Raw genomic sequence first — 23,353 nt, forward strand, 5'->3', positions numbered from 1 at the left:
AATAGCGTTTATGTCATTAGCCGTGGCTCTCATTGATTTGTATCAAAATAGCTGTTTTAAATGTAATTACCACTAATTTGTGAAAATGCGCCATTAGATATGTAAATTCATTGGCTAATGGATGCACGCGGCAGATTACAGTGAACGGGATGACGTGGGATAACGAAATCAGAACCATTTCTCAGTTTGCTAAGCAGGGTCCCGGGGGCTGGGTTTCGGTGTCTGGACAGGCTGGGGGTCTCCCAGGCGCCTGCCCCCGGCCCTTCCCGCAGGGCACAGGCCACGGGGGACCCGGAGCGTTCTTCCCGAGCAAAGGTGCACATCTCCATTTCCCAGTGCCTTAGGGGTGGTGCGGGAAATTCTGCAGGAGTCCAGGAAGACAAAGGGGATGGCTCTTAAAATTATACAAGGATCAAAAAAAAAAATCACGGAATCATTCATCAGGATTGCTGTAGTTCTTGACCACATAGTCAATGATTTATTTAATCTTAATATATTCCATAAAGAGTCCCCATATTTCCATAAATATGTCATATCTACCTAATACATAGTAATGAACCTGCTCCAAGGGTAAATAAATAAGATCTAAGCTCAGCAAGCCAATGTTTATCAAAGGGAGATATACAGATATTGAGTCCTTTAAAGTACCATTCTTCACAGCGATCACAACCAAGTTAGGCAATTTATAACATGTCAAGTCAATTAGAAATCCCAGTGGGCTCAGTGTGAGCCCGGGCGCGGGGGGGAGCGGCTCTGGCGAAGCGCGTACGGCTCTGCGCGTGCGTGGCGTGCGCACGCGGGTGTGAGCACGTTGGTGCGCGGATGAGCGCGACGCGGCGCTTCAGACCCTGCAGGGCAGCACCGCCGGCACCGCTGCTCCGCCGCAACCACCGCAGAGCTACCGGGGAATGGCCCTCTCATCGCACGGCGGGTCTCGTGGAGGTGTTTCGTAAGGGGGGCTTTCAGGTTTCATATCTAGAAGGATTTGCTAATTTTTGCTTTGAGAATTGTTTATTATGAAAAATTGAAGTAAGAGTTTCAAACTGAAAATTTTACTTGGACTGTTTTAATTTTTCTTATTCCGTTACTTCGTGGAATTGTATATAGCAGTGCATGACATGACATAATATACTAGTCTAAGTGGTTTTATACAAATACATTGAAAACAGCTAAAAATGTGGTTGCAAAGGGAAATAACTATTTTTTTTTAATTGTTGCACCTTTTTAATCTTATTTTCTAGAGCAAAATATTTCCTGTCTGTGTTGTAATTAGTTTGACAAAGTCAATAATAATAGAATACTCTGATTATGTCAATATGACATGTAATATTATGCACTTCTACTACTATTATGCATATTATGACATGACTTGACATGATATGACAGGTCACATTATGCGCTACTACTGATGTCATAAAATAATGTAAAAGTAATGAAAACAAATTTTGAAATGAAAAATTTTTAAATGAATTCATGACTTTTTTCCGAAGAGAAATTCCCAAGCAACTCTTTTTTTCATTTCCATTTTTAAAAAGTTCGTTTCATTTTCGCCCCTAAGGCAAATGGCTTCTGAGGAGTTAACGCGTCCCACAAACGGAGCCCTGGGTTTTGAGCAGCTCAGGAGCCCTCAGCTCGCTCCTCAGCTGGGCCCGCTCGTGGTGTCCGTGAGCCCGGCACGTGGCGGCACGTCCGTGCTTCTGCGGGTGCACCGCATTCGCGCGCGGTGCTCTGTGCTCCCACGAGCAGGAGGGCCGGGTGATGTGTGCTAACACGTCCGTGTTGCAGGACAACAGCCCTAGCGGGTCTTTTTCAGCAGGAAAATGTCACTCCTGCTGGTCTCAATGCAACGGATGTGAAAAATAGTCAGTGTGTTAGATGTACAGCGATAGAAAATGCAAACTTTTTGCTTTATAGATTAAACCGTCTCGTCCTTTCAGTCACAGGGGCTGGGGCGTTAGAGGAGAAGCGGGTGCGTGGTCCCCATCTCTCTGGGGGTGCGGTGCCCTGCTCTGCTGCCGACTGCCGGGCATGCGCAGAGGAGGTGGGTTACTCCGCTTTTTCCCAAGTAAAGCATTTTATTCTTCATCCTCTGCTTTGCTGCCTGCTCGTTGCTTTGCTCACTCACAATAGTCAGGTTTTGTGTTGGGTTTTACAACTTCTCAGGAGGAGCACGTGGAGAGCAGAGAAGACCCTGGAGAAGGGGGACGCATCCCGGCAGGCGAGGCGAGGCGGGTGATGAAGATGCTGGCTGACACCAGACTGGCACAGGTTTTACTTGGGAGCGTCTCATGTGAAGTATACGGCATGCTGATCCTAATTTATATTCATTTTTACAGGGATACAATGATAATTCTCAGTTCCCAGAGACACAAAACAGTTTGGAAAACATTTATAACAGGTCACTGGTGAGCTGGATGCTTACAAGCCCAAGCCTGTCCTGTGCTCATGTCCACTGTAGTTATGAAGGTGTAGATTCCCTCTGCAAATCGTTAAGAAAAAATGGCACTTGCTGGCAGGCAGGTAGGAGTTTTAGTGGCCTGGAGGCAAAAGCAGGAATCCAACATGGGCACCAGGGACCGTACATGGTGCTGTATGTTCTCCCGCCTGCGAACCAGCCAGATAACACAACGGCTGGGATTCAGATTCATTTTTAATGAAATACTTTTTGCAACAATCCTACAGCAGCCCCAAATGGTGGCAGATAAGAGGACTGCCAGGTGGAAGATCTCCTCCTGCCTCGGCTGCTTCCTGAGCTCCTCCGTATGGGGAGCCCCGGCGATGGCGGGAGGTGCCGCGGGGACGGTGCCGGTGGGGAGGGGGCCGCAGAGGAGCGGTGTCAGCGCTGGCGAGTGGCACGAGGACAAGGGTGACAAAGGGAGGGAGGGTGAGCGTGGGCCCGGTGGGGACCCTGACCCCACGAGTGCCAGAGGACAGGGCGGGGGGTGGCCCTGGGCAGCCCCACACCTCTCACCTGGCCCTGTGCCCAGGCTGGCAGCCATGGGGCGGAGGCCAAGGGGGTACTTTTGTCACGAGGGCACCCCTGCCCCGTGTTTGGCTGCCACCCACCCTGGGCGGCCATGCAGGACCCTGCCCTGTCCCACTGGCCGGGGTTGCCGGCCTGCAGGACACCAGTCCCCCTCCCTAGGGCAGGGCTGGCCCTGCAGCCCACCAGCCCCTTCTGTCACCGCGTGGCAGATGGACATGGCTGCCAGACCCTCAGCGTGGCCCTGCCCCAGGTCCGTGCTGGCTCGTTGGGTGCTGGACCCATTTGGCGTGGGCCTGATGCACTGGGCGCTCCTGGCACGGCACGGGCGGTGGCACTGCCAGCGGCAGCATGCGCTCCGGCACGCCATGCTGCTTCGAGACAGCTGGATGCACTGCTCATGTCCCACCTCCCCACAGCCCTGCACCGGTGCCAGCGCTGCTCCTCCCGCCCGCGCCAGCCCAGTGCCACGCAGGAGGGGTCACCCACACCCCCCCCGGCCATGGACCCCCTGCTTGCACTGGGGCTGGCTCTGCTTCGGGGCTGTCACAGGGACAAGGTGAGGCTCCACGTCTCCAGCGCTCGTGCGAGGGGATGGGAGCTATGCCCCTGCAAGGGGACATGCCTGCTGGTGGCTGCCAGCCCGTGGGATGTTCCCCGCCTGGCCGCGCTGGCAGAGCCCCGCGGAGCCTGTCCTTCCCGCAGCGTGCCTTGCTGGGGGCTCTCTCTTAGTGCACGGGACAGGCTGCGCTGCTGACAACTCCTCCCGGGCACGAGAGACCCTGGTGATACGAGAAAGGTCATTCAGGGACCTCGACAGTGTTGTCCTCAAATGGAAATGTCATTTTTTATTATTTAGTGCTGATAGAGTGCTCAGAATAAAGGCAGCTGATGGCTGGGAGAGCTTCAGCTTGGATGGCCTCCGGACCCTGCTCCCAGCCCTCTCCCGCACCCGCGGTGGCATGGAGCCCCCATGAGCTGCGGCAGGGGGGACCGCTGCCCCCAGCCCGAGCGGCGGCGGTTGGCGAGGGGCTGCGTGGTCCCTCGTGGGGCCTGTGCAGAGGGTGGGCTGGGAGCGCGTGAGGACTGCTCCTCGCCAGCACTCCCACCTCCCCTGGATTCCAGGAGGGATTGCAGGAGCGAGGGGATCCTGGGGGGGACCTGATGGGGACCCTGCCAGCCCCGGGAGTGAGGGGCTGGGTCTCAGCTCTCTTTCCACGATGCCCCCTTTGCTGTCTGGGCTCCTGCCTCCCTGCCTGCACCGGCACCCGGCACTGCTCCGGGCACGGAAACGCCGCGCAGAGTGGAAGTTATCTCGTGTCACAGACGGGCGTTGGAGTGCCACTTCCATCGCCATGAAAGCAAATGAAAGGGGTTTGATCCAAATTGCATTTCCTCTCGTAGTCTGGAGTATGACGGCACATTAAAGCCTATAATATTCCACTGCTGCTCTTTTGCATGATTTTTTAATTAAAAAACTATGGAGTAAACAAACATTCTGCACTGGAGTAGCCCTGCAGAGACCCATCCGTAGGCACATTTACATCCCTGCACTTTTTCAAGAAAGTTTATATCTTAACCAAAAAAAATACTAATAATATCACCCACCCGAACAGTTAGTATTGGATAAAAGTTTGAAGTGAAAGGCAGCTGGCAACCTTCTCCAGCCCATGAAATGATATTAACATTTTATTATTCTAAGGTGAGCTTTTTGAAACGGAATTTTAAATGTTACCCTGCTGTTCCAGAACACAAAAACCTTTAATTTTATGCAAATGAACAGCGAGGAGCTGAGCGCTTAATGTAAACGAACACTTTCTTTGTAGGAGAGGTTGGAAGAGAAAAAAAAAAATCCCAGGGATTCTTTAATTGCTGTCTGAAATTATGTAAATCCCACCGCTAGGCAGAACGCAATTATCCCGTGCCCCTCTCTGCCAGCATTGCTAATGTCTAACAAAATATCGGTGGGTGACATTTAGTCGAGGTAATGCAAATGAGAATTAATTTTTTTCCAAGACAAAGGGCAGCTAAAAGATCACCTCATTCGCACACCACGGAGGGGGCAGAGCCCGAGCCGAGGGGAGTCCAGGACACCCCAAAGTTGGGCTTGTGGCACTCGGGGACAGCTGGGCCCGGGCCGGAGCCTATAAGCGTTCCTTTACCTTTTTATTTTTTAAAGGAATGAAACCCAGGGAGTGGGGGCAGGTTGTTTGTTTGTTTTTCTTTCTAATTCATGGTCATTCTGGCACAGGGGCAGGGTGGGAAACATGATTGAAACCCCCTAATGGCGCTGCCTGGTGTTGGATAAAGGCGGCTTGTGATTTATCACCTACTTGTGCTGATAACTAGCAATAATTCTATTAAATATTCAGAGTGAGGCTTTTGCAACACAATTATCAAACGGGATTTGTTAGTGCAGAAATGCTTCACGAGCACAAAAAGGTGCTGCGGGTGCAGGGAAGGGGCCGCTTTGCAAAGGGCTTTTCTTGCCCCCGCTTTGACCGAGGTCGGGTCCCCTCCCGGCTGTCCCTGCCCCTCTGGCGCTGGGAAGGCGGGGGGACGCTTCCCATTTTTGTAGCATAAATCAGGGAAGTCATACAGGGATTTTCCTTCTTTTCTCTTTTTGTTTTTTATTTTTGGTTTTGCGTTTCACAGCTACCTTTTCTTCCAAGGCCACGTCTAAGAGCTTGTGACCCAGCTTACCTTTGAAAAGAGGACAGGAAACCCCAGTGGGAGCTGGTGCAAGGCAGGGGCAGGTCTGTGTGAGGAGTGATGAAGTATACGGATGCTCAGAAGGCTGCGGATCAGGGTAAGAAGTGCTCGTGGAATTATCCTTTGAAATGTACACTCTCTGCAGGGAGGCCCCGGGGATCATCCTTGCTGGAGGAGACGGGCTGAGTTGCACCATCTGCTTGGGATTTAGGACAGGCAGAGCTGTGAAAATATGAATTAAAAATACAGAGTAGCAGGAAATAGTTTCCTCTTGCCCTGTCTTTTTGTAATTATACCAAGCACAAAACTGGATGGCTGGTGCCACCTGTGTGCCGCGACGTTCCCAGCGCTGGGTCGCTGGTGGCCAGTGGGGACCCCCGGACCCCCATCCCTGCATGGCACCAGCCCCACCTGAGCACGGCTGCTCTGGAAAAGCTCAGACACGTCCCCATTTTTTTTATTCAGTTCTTGCCACATCAGCTCCCCAGGGTGTTCTATGGCAGCAGGAGAGGGGCCAGTGCCCGCCAGGAGCCCACAGACCCGCAAGCTCTCCTGCGACTCGCTCCGTCGTCCCGTTTGTGAGTGTAGGAGCTCCAGCCAAAAGAGGAATGGTTGTATCATCTGTTTCTCGTTGCGTTCCCCTCCCTGGAGTTGCTGAAGCTAGCGCATTGAGAAATGCATTCCCCTGACACCCACACCGTGACCACGAGCCCACCCAGAGCCTCCCCCAGCCCTGCTCGGCACCTGCCAGGGCTGCACACACCGCCAGGGCGCTCCGGCCGTGCCTGTACCGATGGCAGGCATGACGGTGCGGCGGTGCAACTGCAGGCAGAAGCTGTCCCTTGTCTGCAGGACACTGCTGCCGTACAGACAGAGGCTGTCCTTGTCCTCCTAAAATTTATAATCTTTATAATCTAAGATTTAGACTCTTCAAAGCTTTATGCCTGTCTTTAACCTGTAGCACATGCATAGTCTCAATGGGATTTCTCATCTGCTAAGAGTTAAGCACGTACATAAATCTTTGCGGGCTGGGGGCCTAAGGCATTCCCACGCACACACGCACACATTCCTGCGCACACGCGTAATGGAACGACTGCCGTGCAAACGCGCCCGCCGAGCCGTCCGTGTCAGAGCGGGGCGGCACCCTGAATCCTTGGCGCTCCTGCCAACCTCCTGAGATGTCTCGAGCGTTTGGGATGCTGTGGGGGTCTTGAACTTCTGATACCACCCGTAACAGATTCCCATTCGGTGTCTGCGCCTCCAGGAAGCGGGAGGGGGACGTCACCGTGCCAGAGGAGAGGGCGAGCAGGAGCAGTCGTGCACAGTCACAGACAGCGTTTGGGTCAGCGTGGGAAGAGAAGACAGCTCAGGAAAGCCCTGGCATGGCAGGTGCTTGGCGTGAAAAGGAAAGCACGTTGAAGGCTCGCTGAGCCGCCAGTCCTTCCCTCGCCCCCCTGCCCCTGCCCCGCTTGCTGGCAGACGGCGCCAGGGCGGCGTGAGCAGCACCCAGCGCTGCGCTGCGCAGGCACCCGCTCCGGCCCGGCTTCTCGCTGCAGCCTCCTGCGCTTAAACGCTGCCACAAAGGTTTCTTATCAGGTTCCATCACATCAGCTTCATTTTCACCAATGCAAGCTTGGCCAATGTGACCCAGAGTTGAATCAATGTAAGAAACCAGGGCAGCTTTTTCGTGGCCTGGTAGAACTGATAAAATGCCGTGCCAGCCGCAGTACGTCCTTCCGATAGACGGGGTTTGTGGGGTGTTTCTCCAGCTGTTTGTATTTAGCAGCACAATATTTGCAGGGGTCTGGTCTATAAGACTTCGCTGTATAAATCTCCAAGCTTTAATTTCCATGCAGTAGTTTCTACTGTCAAATGACAAAAAAAGAAGGAACACACTTCATATTTAAAATCACCCTGCGAAACCCCTTCTTTTTGCCCTCATGTAAAGCTGTTTCAAGTCAGATGATATGAACTTCCATTAAATTACTCTTTCCACTTCATGTCTGGTGTTTGCAATGTGAATGGATAAGGACTCTTTAATCTGGGGTTAGAAAATCCAGGCAAAGTTTTTGTCCCAAAGCGACAACGAAGTCATCGGGTGACAAGCAGCATTTCATAAATGTCTTGTGTTCTGCGGCATTCACTTTATTAAGGACTAAATTGCATTATATTCCCTAAAACATCGTCTGCCCGCTGCACGGAGTTGTGCCCGTTAGAACAAACGCTGGGACGCGGCAGGCAGCAGGCGCAGGCGATGGCACTGAGCCGGGCTTGCCCCCGCGCCGCGGCTGCCTGCGCCCGCAGTGGCTCGGGTCAACTGCTATTTGTCAAAGGCAGCCGTGGCCGTGGCCCCAGGCAAAGTGCTGATCACAGCACAGCACCCTCTGAACTGACCTGGGCATTTAGCCTTTTCTGAGAAATATTTACAGAAAGGTCAGCAAATGCTTTGTGACAGGACGCTAGCACATCCCTAGCCCACTCCTTTCTCTCTCCCCACCTTGCCCCACGTGCCAGGCACAGAGAGAACTGGGACCAAAAGTCCCTCACGCCAACGTCTCTTCCTTCACATCGCACAAACACCGCTATGAGACCCTGCTCCGGTGGGGATGTCTTTCTGTCTGTAACCCCGTCTCTTTCCAGGGGATGCTTTTGCATCAGCCAAATGATTTTCCTCGTGCCCCCGCAATGTCGGGGCTGTGCTGCAGGAACAGACGCCTTTTTGCCGGGCTCTGCTTGTCCCGAGCACAGTCCCCGCTGCCCAAGTCCCGTCCCCACTTCACCACCACCTCCCAGGGTCAAGATTTGGCAGCTGTGGTTGAAAAGGGGTGAGCAGGACCCATCACTGGACAGTGCTGGGGATGAGGAGGACGTGGCAGCAGGGTCACAAGCAGGGTGGCTCCATGCACTGCACCGCGGCAGCACCGGCTGCCTTTTCCTGATGGCACCGGGGACGCCGGGCTCCGGAGCCGACTGCACTTCCCCACCCTATTGCCAGTGATCTCTGCTGTCAAACACGCTTTTGCTGTGCCCACTTTGGCTGCGTCCAGGCAACCTCGGCTGCCGGGCACTCGCTGACCCGTCTGCTGGCTCCGTCTTTGCTTCCCCGTGCCGTGGCCTGGCAGAGCCCGGCACTGCCCGCGGCGAGGCAGACAGACAGACAGACAGAGCAGCAGCAGGAACCACTCACTCTAAACAGATTTACCAGCTAGAAAGTGCCTTGCAAGAAAATAGAGCAGCGAGGGGCACATGGTCCTGAGGGAGAAACAGGCTTACCGTCCCTGAGCCCTCCCTGCCCTGAAATGGCCCGGGTTCCTAAGCAGATCAGAGTAAAAACCTCCTGGAGCTGGGTAATTCTGCCTCTTTCCGATAAGCCGGTAACCCCATTAATAGAGAGTCTGGCATGGAGGGAGCTGTGCTGGGAAAGCGCTGCACCTCAACGTACACAGCAGATTAAAAAGGACTTAATCACAGTGCAGCCACAAAGTGCACTACATGGCATTATTCCTCTGAAATAAAATTTTATATACAGCCTATCTGAGAGCAGCACAAAATAAATACTTTTAAAATCTATGATTACTGTAGGTTTTTTTTTTTAATTTTATATTGGTGGCTGAGTTCTGCTCTTGCTCCAAAGGATTAGAGGGATAATTCCATTACAATTTAGTAACAAGATTAAAAGAGCCAGTTATCCATTTACGGGGGTCTATGGAAACGAGCAGTGGCTTCTGGAGGTCTCAGGCTCGGGGTAGGTGTATCACTCACATCACAGACACATCCAAATCAGGTTAAGGCGCAGGCAGGAGATGCCCGAGGTGAAAAGGTCTCCGGGGCCACCTGTCCCGGCTTTTCCGTGAGAAGTGTTCAGGGGTTCGCAGGGCGAAAGGCCGCAGACGGGGAGACTTTCTAGTGTGAACGGTCACGGGAGCGGAGGAGAAAGGAAGGAAGAGCAAGGAGGAACGCTCTAGAAATAAAACCGTGCGAGCAACCCCCCAGGAGCGAAGCACCAGTGCCCCAAATGTCAGTGCTGAGGAACCGTGTCACGCAGCCACCGACACCAGGGACCCAGGGCAGGAGGAGCCGGCTCCGGCAGGGGATGCAGAGGGGACCCAGCACTGACCCATGGGGCGGCTGCTCCCAGGGCCAGGCGTGTCCCCGGGACTAAAAGGGCAGCGGGGTGCTGGGGGGGCTGCAACGGAGCTCGCCGGCTGCTTTCAGCTCTGTGGAGCACGCGAGAAACACATATCAGCCAGAGGCCTGCAGAGTGCCAAGGTTTGGGACACCAGGATCTTGGCATCTTTCCTATCTCCACAGCTGGAGGAGGAATTTGTGACAGCTTCCATGGCAAATTTAGTTTCTTCCTATTTAGAAGCAAATGGCTAAATTCTCTAACATTTTTGTTCTCCAAGCTCTCTGTGCTTTTCTGCACTGATAAAGCCTTGGCTCTACAGGACAAGAAAGGCCAGCAGTGGGAATTCCTGACAGGTGTTGAGTTATGCAGGACACGAGGTTCGTTCCTCATTCCTCCCGCCTCACACAGGTAACAACAAGGACACACCATTTTAATCATGCTTCTGAGTGTCAGCTTCACACTAATGATCTGTTATCAGGATATTTGAGCATTTGAGTTTAAAAAGCGCTTTTCAGGAGCATTACTAAATTTCACTTGCAGGGATATTGGCTGAAAATGACCACGGCGGAAGATGCCAACCCAGGCGATGTGGAAGGAAGGAGTTATTTAGCTGTTCTAATGAGCACACGTGGGAAAGCATTTGCAGCGCTGGTCCCGCTTTGCCCCGCACATTGGAAACCCCACAGCCTGAAACGCCCTCGCAAAAAAATAACGTACCTGACAGGCTGCACACGCAGAATGGGCACGAAACATCCATGGTTAGAAACTAGCCATCGCTGGCATTGCTCTGCGTATCCTCTATACTGATTAACTGATTAATTGATATTTAATTGATTGCACTGTCAGAGCAGGACTTTAGCATGTGCTGATTGTCTCGCTGACTGTTGCTAACAAGTCTGAAGAGCATTTAGTATAAATCCGCAGGAGCTGTGCACGCAAAAGGTACAGAAACTGCTTTGGTGGCAACAAAGACCTGAGTTCATGGAGCACGGTCAGTGAGCAATGTCATCATTCACACACAGAAAGGTCTTTCTCCTTGCTTTTAAAATAATTGTTTAGAGAAATTTGAATGCAGCAGGTCAGATTGGGTAAGAAGTGTCCTCGGTTCTATTGCCCCAGCAACGCGCTGTGCCCTGCTCTCGGAAACCTCCTTTGAAGCGTTTGTGCCGGTTTTGCCCTGTCCTGTTTGTCCCCGGGAGGTGCTGCCACCGCCGTGGGGCACTGGTGCAGACGGAGGGTCCGTCCCGTGCCATGGGGAGCAGCAGCCGGTTCAGAGGGGCACCCACCACGGGGCTCTGCCTTCCCCCGCCCCCGGCTGCGGCGGGAGGGCAGGATCCAGCCCGCGCCGGGCGGCTGAGCTCCATGGGCCCGTGCATGCACAGCGCTGCTTCTGCTCTTTGTCAAGGGCTTCTTTAAAGGCCTCTCACTCTGCAGAGTTACAGCCTGTAGCAATCTGTCCTTTTCTCCTCAAACAAACCCTTTATGGGCTTGTTCTTGTGAAATTTATGGGTTGTTGGGTGAAACATTAGGAAACATTACATCAAAAATGTAGAATGCTTTTCCCAGCCTGAACCAAGGTCTGTGGCAAGTGCTGGCTGCTGAGATATGGCTCTGACAAGCCTTTTCTTCACAGCGACCAGGGCTCCTAAGTAACAACCGCCAGCGCTGGACCCCCTCGGCCGGGATGGGGGTTTGCCTGCGCTGCCCTTTGGCTGGTGACAGGGGAGGGACCGGATTATCCCATTGGAACCGTAAAGGTGCAGAATACATCGTGGCCCAGTCTGGTTTCTCAAAGATGTGTATTTAGGTGTGCTGGCGAGCGCCCGGGGCTCGCCGAGGGAACAAATGGCTGGCGGGCGGCTCTGAATGAAGTAGGAGGATTTGAAAGGACCAATGGGTTTTCAGAAGAGCCACCAGACAATTGTAACAACGTTGTCCTCCTGTATTAGTTTAACGTCCGCTTGAATCACTGACCTTAAGGTCTGAAAAGGACTAAACCCAGAAACAGATGATTTCTTCCATGCGACATGACAGAGGGGCTGTGGCCGCTTCCAAATGCAATTGTTCGCGCGCTTACGGAAACGCATTGTTCTGGGCGGCTTTAAGGAAGGCGCCGCTGCGTGTTCTGCGGGAGGGGCTGGAGCTCGGCGCCGCGCGCAGCCCGAGCCGATGCTACCCCCTGGTGACCGCAACCGCGCGGCTCCGCGCCCCGGGACCCCCGCCCGCGCTCCGGCGGGGCCGCAGGAGGGGGCGAGCGGGGTGGGCTCCCGCTGGGCTGGGCGCTGGGGCCGCCCGGCGCTGCCCCGGAGGAGCCGCGGGGGCCGGGGTGAGGGGTGGGGGGGGCCGCCCGTGGCCCCCAGGGCCGGGCCGGCGGCACAGGGGCACCCGCAGGGACCGGCCGGGGCGCGGCGGGGTGGGGGGGGGGGGGGGCGCACCCCGCAAAGGCGGGGAGCGGGTGCTGGGCGCAGCCAAGGCGCGGGGGGGGGGCTGCCCAGGGGGGACCCACCGACCCCCCCGGCGCCGGGCGAAGCCGTCGGGGAAACTTCTCAGCGGTTACCGGGCCTTGTCCCAGCACCGAGCCCCCCGGCAACCCGCACCCTGGCCTGGGGCGCCCTGCAGAGCTCACATCCCTGCCTTACACGGCTCGCTCTTTGCATCTTGTTAATGAAAAGCATGGATGTAATTTCAATTAAAGATAATTACATATTTAAACTTAACATTAAATTCTGCACTAAAACAAAATTACATGAAATCTCAGTGTGCAGCCGTGCTGCAAGGCGGCATGCGAGGCGAGCGGAGGAAGGAAATGCTATTATGCAAAGCGAGCTGATCCGTCCTCACATCCCTCCTGCCCGCACGGCGCTGCCCTGGCCAGCAAGGTACAGCTCGTCTGTCCCCAGTCGCCACCTCCCCAGGTGGTTCCTCTCGCTCGGTTCTGCCGGGCTGGCCCTGCAGCCGCTGGGCTGGAACCATTCCTGCGCTGTACGAGGCAGACACAAAAATTAAACACCCCATGAGCGGCCTCATGAGCGGGCCCATCCATCAGCAGGGTCATGAATGGGGCTGTGGTGAGATCCGCCATTCCCAGCAGCGGCCACTGCCTCCGCCAAGCAGCCGGGTGCCAACAGCCCCTTGCATCCATGGGAGGAGGCTGGGAGATGCTGCAGTTGGATAAACTCTGGTGTTAACCTGGGTCCCGAGGAAAGCTGGGAAAGCGTTTTGAATTAGTGATGAAAAACACAGTTTCCGGACTATTGAAATTTTTTGTGAAATCCAATAAATTTGTTGGCCTCAAAAGCAGTTTTCTGAAAATTGAAAACTTTTTTGATTATTCTTTACAATTTCCCCCAAAATCCCAAACACAACATTTCGTTCTTCCAAAAGCAAATGCTTTTATTTTCTATCCCCAAACACACAGAAAATTACTGGTTTGAGATGGCATAAATTGCTTTTTTCTCTCCCTCCTCCCTGTTCGACCAGTAAATTTAAAAAAACCCAATTATTTGCCCAAGTCGGTGGACGGGTTCAAGCGCCAGGCTGGCACAGCGCAGGACTGAGCCAAGTTACGACGTGTCCTCCCAGCCATGAGGTTTATGCCCCTGTCCCTGCAGCCCATTGGGGCTTGTGGGGTGCTGCGAGACCTGCACAGAGAGGGGACGACAGTCGCATGCCGGTGGCTCAGCTTGGAGGCCATCTAGGGATATTATTTTCCCAGCTTTATATATTTCCTAAAAATAGATGGCCAGAGGATGAGTAGGTTAAAGCCGTGCTAATTCAGAGTGGCTTAAAGCTGTGCTAATGAGACCGGATTTCAGAGGCACGGCCGAGCAGGTCTCCTGCTCCGCTGGATGAGGCCAGTCTCATGGTGAGGGCTGGGCTGGAGGTGACGGCCCCGGCGCCACAGCGGGGACCAGCCGCTCCTCCCACCTGGGCTCCCCGTCCTGCCCCGCAGGAACCCAGAGGAGCGCGGGAGAGGAGGGTCGCGGCCTCTGCCCCGAGGGGTCCCGCAGCTCCTGTGCCCGCGGGTCTGCGCACACCCCGAGCGCAGCGTGGGCGTGTGGGAGCAGGGGGGGGAAGCAGAGCACGTCCATGCCCCCATCCCGCAGAGCAGGCTCGTGCTCAGGTCTGTCACGGTGCCCTGCTGCGGCAAACCAAAGACACTGTGGCACCGTCAGACCTCTTCAGAGAGAGGCTTTTGTTTAATAAAACATGAAAATTATTCATTGTGTGATTTAATTTGATAGGAAATTCATGCTGCTCCTGTAATAATTATTATCATTATTGATTATTGCAGTGTGGCTGAGCAGCCGCAGCCAAGGGACAGAGCCCCTCTGTGCACGTTATGCCAGGGGACAGCCCTCGCCCTCACAGACACACTCCGTACACTTCCCACCTCAACTGAACACAAACGCGGCATTGAAATTGCGGGTTTGTGCTGTGTAATGGTCAGGGCTGCCAGCAGACTTCATAATGGCACCAGGTAGCGCGGTCTGAGGATGAGAAAATCAAGACATCAACTGAGCAGACGTGGTGCATGTGAAACAGTGAGCTGTGTCACACTGCTGGCGCTGTCATTAAGCTTCAGTGTGAACGTCACCTGCAGAGCCCTTTGCTCTTCTCCTCGGGCCGCGGTGGTTTTCCAGCCCTAGAAGACGTCTGTTCCTCAGCGCATGCCAGGAAGGGTCGGTTTGCCGCCGGAGGGAGGGAGCTGGCGGGATTTGCTTGTCCCTGGGTGGACACGGTGAGCAGCGATGCAGAGGGGCAGCACCGCGGGCACCGCGGGCACCGCGCACGGCACAGCCATAGTGCTCCAGCACTGGGGTTTCTCCTCCTCCGTTAAATGATTGCAGTTATCAAGCGCTGACAAGTGGCATTAAAATTTATTAGCCAGCATAAAGTTTTATGTAAGGGATGGCTAGAGATTTAGTGGGCTCTGCCCGTCCTTACTTAGGCTGGCTGTGTCACCTTTAATAACTGCCTACGGGGTGTGCAGGACGGGGGGGGTGGCCCTGGGTGCCCTAGCTCCCGCTCCCCACCCTGGGAGGTCCCTTCCACTGACCCCGCGGCCCCTGCACCCCCACAGCCCCACGGCCCGCCGCTGCCAGCCCAGCCACACAGACCCTGCCGGCGGCACGCACCCGGCATAGGCGAGGAGCTCCTCCGGCGACGCTTCTATTAATCAGTTTGGCAATCGTGAAATACACTACATGCGTACTGGAGTCTAAATCCCGGACTCACTAATGGTTTACTACCCACTAAATCCCCCTTCATGTTATTTAACTTTTAAACCCAAGGAATATTCCAAATCAAAGAGGCTCTGTGTCACGCTTAGTCCATCTCAAAGAGCCTGGAATTAACATCCCTTCATGGCTCGACAGTGCCTGCCGCTCGGAGCCACTGCTTGCTCCTTATTAATATTTATGATGGGGAGAGAAAGTTGCATAAATCTTGGTTGATACTTAATTAAACCCCACTTCTTTTGATTTCTTCTCTTTCGGCTTCACTTAGTGCAGACTGTACAACCATTAGATGCTCATCCCACAAAGAACAGCCTGGCACACGCGGTGGCACCTTTGGGGCTAAAAGGGATTTATCATCTGTGCCCCCCAGCCCATCGCCCCCGGACACCCCTGTGACGCCAGCTGGCCTTTGCCACCCTGGGCTCGGTGGTGCAGCCGCAGGTCGGAGGCTACAGAGGCCCCACGGGCCACCACGAGCCTCGGCTGGCAAAGCACAACTCGGCTTTGCTTTGGTTTATCTGCGTCTCGTGTCTGATCTCGAGCGCGATTCATAAGAAAACAGTTAACACGCGGCTGACATATCTTTGAAACGACGATCATACCGAGGAAGCAGCTTGACCCCCGAAGGCTCCCGCGAACGGCAGGATTGACACTTCACATTGACTTTGCTTCAGGCTTATCAACAAATCTCAGCCAATTTTATTAAAGAGCCACGTGTGGTGTGTGGGATGTGCCAGGCTCAGACAACTTCATCTTGCGCGGCTCAGAAACCAGGCAAGGGCTTGGCTCGTTTTCTCCTCGCTCATGTTTTCACTTTGCTGGTGAATTTAACTTTACAACAGCTCCTCGTGGGGTTCAGCAAAGGCTGGAAAGCGGTGAAAGCCCGCGGTGTTTCCTGGCCCTTTCACGCAGAGCAGGGCAGAGCAGGCAGGGGCTGGTTGGGGATCGTGAGGGCTGTCGTGCGGTGAGCGCCCGGTGGCTGGCCAGACGGGAAAGCGCAGCGTCGTGTCCCCTGGCACTGCCCGGGCAGTGAATCACCGCGGAGGCAGCACAGAGGGTGCTGCTGGCAGCGGGGCAGGGTCGTGGCCCCGCATCCCCGGCTGCCGGAGAGGGGGCTCTCGCCGCTGCTGAGCTGTGACACCCGTCCTGAGTCACAACCCTGGAAACACCGAAGTGTAAAACCCCACCCAAAACCCAGCCGGAGCCTCTCGGGCAGGCTGTGGGGGCAGCGCTCTTTTCTGAACTGGTTCACTTCGTTTAGGCTCTATTTTTTAGCTCAGTTTAATGTGTATGTCGTATTTTTAGCACTAAAAGAGGGCTGGGGCAGGGTCCCCCAGGATGAGAATCAGGGCAGCAAGCAGCCAGCAGGATCCACGGCTCTGAGGCATCATTTGGTAATTATGTCTCTTTTTACTCATGCAAATTTTATCAATATTATTTATATATTCAAAGCCATTTATAAATAATATATACATTTATGCTAAGGTAATTGCCTCAACTAGATTATTTGTCCCAGTTTTTATTGTCTATCCAGATGCTGAATATTAAAAGTATGTTTTCTTGTACGCATTAGCAGTTCAGCGCTGTCTCGTCAGGGAACGGCACTTCTGCCTCTGCCGGGGTGGTGGGAGCAGGAGAAGGTGGAGGATGGTTTTGGTGAGGGCAGGGCAGGGAGAGGGGAAGGACGACGGGGAGCAGGGAGGGATCGTGGGGTGGGCGGCCGTCCCGACACTCCGGTGCCGGAGCCAGACGCCACGACGCTGCTTTGCCCTGGTGCTGCAGACGGGAGCGACAGGGCTTCGGGAGTGACTGGGGAAACTGGTCCCAGTATCGCTCACATCCCATCCCACCTCCCACCTCTTCACTTACCAAAACTTGACATCACAATGAAAAAAGATTAGGAGCATTGACAGGCCTGCAAAGGTGACAGCTACAAAGAAATATGGAGCAATCACATTGTCAGAGTGCCTATTAGGAACCTAAAAAACCTCAGCTCTCCTGCACAAGCAAAACTGATTTATTGCACAGTACAGTTCATGAACTCATCAGTGGTTTTGCATGGAGAAGAGATGGATTTTCTTTCAGATGTTTATGGTGTGAGTAGACTGTCCTGAAAGTTATTGTTTGATTTTATAAATCAGTAGTGTTTGCTAGGATGAGCTAAGAAAGGAGCTGGCTCTCCAGCCCAAACACACCAGGATTCATCCCGAGGCCCGAGAAAGCACCGCACGTTTCTAGGGCTGCGTTTCTTGGGAATTCCCAGCACGGCCTTGCTGAACAGAGGAGCGCTTGCCCGGGGCTGGGCTGCATCTGCCCGTGGAGCCCGCAGCCCGGTGGGGACGAGGGTCCTGGTTGTATCTCCCAGAAAGCCAAACTGTGCAGCCCTTTCTGATCACCCTCCAGATCACGGTGCGGTCTCCCCAGGCGTTGGTGTGGCACGTACCGGCTGGCTTGCTCTCCCAGCTGGCACTGGCACCGGCACCGGCACAGCGGAGCAGAGGCGCCAGAGGCTGTGGCTCATGGCTGCCTGGTGCTGGGTGCCACGGCTGGCACTGGCTCCCGACCCCCACAATGCAGAAGGGGTTTAAAGGCTTTCTGACAATCCTGTACTTGTGTTAAACATGTAAACGTTTCCTCTCCTGCACGGCATTACGCCTTGGATGCCCTGGGAACAGCTGTGGTTTATGTAGATTTTAAAGGTGAACTTTCATGCTCAGTGAAATTTTAAAAGCAGCTGATTTACACATGAATCCATTTCTCGGTGAGTGTCTATGTAGCTGTTTCTCTTCCTTAATGGTTTGTGACTGAAGAGCCGGGCTGTAAACAAGCGGCTCCGGCGCAGAGCAGCACTGCCTGCGCAGTGGCCGGATCGCCCGCAGGCAGAGCGGGCATCGGGGCTGGGGCCGGCTGCCCGACGTCGGGTGCAGCCATGCTGGGAGAGGGCCGGCGTCGGAGCACGCTGCTGGAGGTGGGAACTGCTGGGCCATCGGCTCTGTCTCAACAGTGAGGAGCGTTTCTTCGTCATCCTCGGGGATCTGTAAGGGGCTGCAGGAGCTGGGGCATCCACTCTCCCGCTGGCGGAGGGGACATCCCAGTATCCCGCCTGCATCATCCCAGTGACTCGCGCACCTGCACAGCCCCTGGAATAAGGGATCCATGGCCTGACGTTGCCATTTAATATTCTTTATAGCAAATAGCTCATAAAAATTTGTGTCTGCAGCCAAGCCACTCTGCTCCTTTATGCGCTCCTTCCAGGGGATGGAATTCCTGCCTGGTTTTAGGCACCAGGGGAGGTGAGCTCAGGCACACGTCCCCTCACCAGGGACCCGGCCACGCTCCCTGCTAGAGCCCTGCCTGCAGTCCCATGTCCAGCGAGTCCCGGCACACCGAAGTGTGGACAGGAGCCTGCACCCACCTGCCCTGCCCAGAGACGGCTGCCTGCCCCTGCCCTGCTCCCGCGCCCTGGGGACTCAGGGGTGGCCGATCGCACGTGGGGCTCCTGCGGAGCCCACGCCGGAGCTGCCGTCGAGGGTGAGCAGTGCCGGGTGTGCAGCAGCGGAGGCAGAGCCCCCATGGGAGCACTTGAGGTGTTGGCGAGCATCAGCTTCCCCAGGCCCTGTGCCGGCATCCCGCTCGTGCGGCACCACCGGCTCGCTCCGGCCACCGGCCCCAGCCATCCCAGCACAGTCCACGTGTCCACAAGCCCTCTCCAGCCCCAACCCTTTAAAGACACTCTCTCTTTTTCCTTTAAAAACACAAACTTTAAATGGCTCTGAATAAAATAAAAGAGAATAACTGAACTGTGAAGGGTGATGATTGTATTTCTTTCACTTGTAAGAGAGACCTTTATAACTCTCTTGGGAGGAAAAAAACAATAATGGTCCTTCATGGATGAAGTGCTCTAAATATGGTGTATATTTTTTAAAATACCAGTTCTACAGTTATTGAAACAAATTATTGTTAAATGCATTTACAGCATAATAACTGTGCTAATTTGCTGATAAAAAGCATCCAGCGTTAAACCCCCCATACATTATTTTGTCATTAGCATTTGTTAGCTCCTCGTAGGTATTTTCAGACAGAAGGCTTTGTTCTGTATTTAGCACACGGGCCCCGCGCTCCTCGCTCTCCCCTCCCAGTGGGAATTGCTTGTGCGCAGAACTGCAGCTTTTTTTTAAAACTTCATGTTTAAAAACGGAAAATTTATTTCATTTCATTAATGGGCGAGGGAGGGAGGGAGAGGCGGGAGGAGGGTGCGTGATTTAGTGAGCAGCATGTCACGTGCCATGTCAGCACCCGCCGCGGCCGGACCCAGGGGCGAGCGCAGCCCCAAGGTGTCCCTGAGGTGTCCCCAAAGGCTGTGGGGCAATGCTGGACCCCCGCAGCAGTGGGGCACAGACACACTGGGACAGCCTGGCCCGTGGTCTCCCATGGGCTCAGTACCACTGCAGGCCACGTGCGGGAGCATCGTGCCACGGTGGCACTGGGGCCAGCTCCCACCCTCCAAGGCCAAGGGCCACCAAAGGTGCCATGGGCAGCGCAGGCCCCGGTGTGCACCCTGCCAGCGGTGTCTGGGGGTGACGCAGTAAAGCCTGGACCCTCTGGGGATGGGGAAGGGGGACCTGGGCACGGCCATGCCCTGGGGAGAGCTCCAGGGGGCAGGGGCAGGGCAGATGGGAAGGGGACAGCACACGGCTGCCAGTCCTGGGGCAGGCTGGCAGCAGCCCAGGGCCACTGTGGAGGGTCTCTGACCCATAGCCCGTCCCACGGTGGCTGCCCGGTACCCCCAGCATCCCTGGGTGGGAGTGGGCCAGGGCAGTGGGCAGGGGATGGGGCGGTGGGGAAGGATGGCGGGGTGGGATGGAATGGGGCGGTGGGGAAGGACGGCAGGGTGGGCAGGGGATGGGGCGGTGGGGAAAGATGGCGGGGTGGGATGGGATGGGGCGGTGGGGAAGGATGGTGGGGTGGGCAGGGGATGGGGCGGTGGGGAAAGATGGCGGGGTGGGATGGGATGGGGCGGTGGGGAAGGATGGCGGGGTGGGCAGGGGATGGGGCGGTGGGGAAGGACGGCGGGGTGGGATGGGATGGGGCGGTGGGGAAGGATGGCGGGGTGGGATGGGATGGGGCGGTGGGGAAGGATGGCGGGGTGGGCAGGGGATGGGGCGGTGGGGAAGGACGGCGGGGTGGGCAGGGGATGGGGTGGTGGGCACATCCCGGCCTGGGAGCGCCCGGCAGCCGCCGCCAGCGGTCGGGGGTTTCTAGAGCCACCGTTGCCATAGCAACCCCGCTCCGATCATATCATCGCCAGGAAAAAAGCAGCTTTATTATCAACACAGATCTTCCCAAATTAACCCTCGCACGCCTGCTTGGCTCGAGCCTGGTGCTCGCCCAGCCCAGTGCTGCCGGCCAGTGCCACTGGCAGAGGCTCCGGGGCAGAGCGAGGGGACCCCTGCGCTACGGAAATACGCGTCCTCCCACCACCCCCGGAGAGCGGGAGCATCCCGAGGGTCCTTTCCAATCGTAAATGTTTATTGTTGTCCATGCGAGTATCAAAACTTTAAGTCATCCATTTAACTAGCGTCAATAAAAGCGCCGGCGGTGTGAAATGTGTGTCCCCGGTGTGGCGCGGTGCTGGGGGAGCCGTCGGGGTGACAGATGGACCAGGTGGAGGGAGGAGCGGGGAGCTCGGGCTCGGCTCCCAGCCCACTTACCCCTCCTAGCTCTGTTTAAAACAGGAGATAAATATTTCCCCCCTGAAATATTACTGCTAATTCTCCGTACAAATGTTCCCTGACCCTTCCCGTGGCCTCCAGATGTGGCCATAACAGATAAATAATGATAATGAGCAGTGAGGGGGAGTCGGAGTGGCGATGGATGGCGGGGACCGCGGCAGGAGCCCGACGGAGGCGTTTGGGAAGGGCCCGGAGCTGGTGCCCTCCCAGCGCCCGTGTCACCTCGCGCCTGCCCCCGTGCCGCACACGCGGCCCCGACCCACCCAATAACTGATGGGCTGTGGATTGAAGGCCTCAGACAAATCAATTAAGATAGCTACTGTATATTGATTAATACCCGTAGCTATAAAAATATAATTGATTACCTGAAGAAGAGCAGAGGTAATGTACAGAACAGACAGAAAACCTGTCTGAAGAGTGATCAATACTTACATTCAGGAAACTCACCCAGGAGTATAATTGGACAAAGCAGAATTTGGGCCAAACTGAGCACCAGGAAAATAATTTTGCTAACAACAAGCCATTAGGAAGCTCGCAGGACCGGCCGCCATCTATCCCGGGGTGAGTGTACAGCCACGCTAGCTGCAGTAACATTTTTTATTTTCATTCCTTTTGGGGAAGGACGCAAAACTTTATTTTTCTGACCAGACGGAACGCTCCAGCTGGGCTGAGCCCCCTGCCACTCGGGACAGCCCCAGGACTCCCCTCAGGGACACGCTGATCCCAGGGGACGTTTCCCAGCTGCTTCTGAGTCTTGGCGAGGTTTCACTGCTGCCTCCCGGGGACGCTCTGACCCGGCCCCGCCTGCACCGAGCACTCTGTTCCTCTCTCCTCATCCGGGTGGGAAGCGCACGCAGAGGCCAAGCCCACCCATCTGCAGCAGACAGAGCCCACGCACAGCCCAAACGCGGCCCTCACCCCCCACGCTGGGGGTCTGCAGTGGGGCAGCTGGGGGCTGCCCCCGGCACTGGCCCGAGCCCACGGGGTGAGTCGTGTCCTGCAGCCGCAGCATGGGCCCGGCCGAGCGCACGAGGTGGCAGCGGCGCAGGGAAAGCCGGGGCTGGCGAACCTGCTGGATCTCCCTCCTTGGGAACAGGTGGGCTCCATCCACGGGGTGCTTGTGGTCCATGTCGGATGCCAGGTGCGCTCCTGCCTGACGGAGGGCAGGGCGATTAGCAAGACACACAGCGAGATTACAAAATGCAATGAAATACTTAAAATCTGCCCTCCAGACTAAAGTAAACCAGACATGACTTTGACAAGGTGAAACCAAAGTGATGAAACCAATCCATTGTGCTTGGGGAATCGATCTCCCCGGCAGGGAGTAGAGAGGCCATCGATTCACAGCCTCAGCAGTCAGGAATGTCAAGCTGCCTGATCTAAATTTCTATATGCATCACTCCAGATTAAATGATGGAGGAGCACGCCGTGCGCAGGCATCCACCTGCCCCGCCTGGCCGTGTGGCACCAGCACGAACCCGCCGGATGCAGGAAGCCTCGAGAGGTGACGTGCGGGCGGTGGCGGTGCCTCCCCCGGCAGCGGCGAGTGCCCACTCGACTCTTCTGAGACCTCCCCAGTGCAGACCCCAAATGCCACAGCAAGCAGTGTGGGGCTGCTGGTGGGGGGATGCTGCAGCGGGGCCGGGGGCGTGCAGGGACCCCGACCGCCCTGCACCTGCCCAAGCATGGGGAGGGCACCTGCATCACAGTCTCACTGTGAAACTCGGTGTAGTAATTAAGATTTCATTCTTAAAAATTAAATATTTATCGGGAAACATGATCTCTAGCTGTGAGAAGCCTGGGCATGCGTCAGCACAAGGGGGACTCAGGCAGAGAGCCGTCCCTGGACCAGGACGGGGGTCTGGCCCTGTCACGCGTGACACCACACAGGTGGGGCCAAAGCCATCAGCTGCTTTGTCACTGTCGGACCCGGTGAGGCCATTAGTTTTGTCAGTGTGAGAATAAAGAGCCGTCTCTGGGGAGAGATGGAAAAACTCGATCCGGCTCCCAGCAGCCCTGAGGGGGTTGTGTTTTACCATTTCTTTATGACTTACCAGCTGGAACACAAGCAGGCTTAGCCGTCGCGAGTGGCAGGAGCATTTTCTGCTTCCAGCTCCCACGGGGAGCCTGTGACAGAACATCAGGGACCGGTGCAGGAAGGCGAGAAGCCGGGGAACAGATTGAGGGAGGGAGGGAGGGAGGGAGGGAAGGTGGTGGTGCTCCCTTGTGCCAAATCCAAACCACTCCTGGTGCCTGCCTGGCCCGTCCCACGCCCCGGCCCCTGGGAGCGCTGCTGGGACGGACACTGCAGAAAGAGGAAGAATTCTTGAGGAAGGCCCATCTGCTGGGCAGTGCCCTGCGGCGACACGGCCGTGCTCAGGAGGGGCATCACCCGTCCAGGTACAGGCTCTTGAACTGGTCTTGGAACATCGCGGTGAGGGATGGCAAAGAGCTCCCAGCGCCCAGCTGGGATGGCTGCTTTCACAGGGGGGATGCAAATCTGTATGCAAGTAAATCCCGGTCTCCGGGCTCATAAAAACCCCAGAACTCATCAGAA

The sequence above is a fragment of the Rissa tridactyla genome, chromosome 14 (genome assembly GCF_028500815.1).
Source record: "Rissa tridactyla isolate bRisTri1 chromosome 14, bRisTri1.patW.cur.20221130, whole genome shotgun sequence".
In the NCBI taxonomy this organism is placed as follows: domain Eukaryota; kingdom Metazoa; phylum Chordata; class Aves; order Charadriiformes; family Laridae; genus Rissa; species Rissa tridactyla.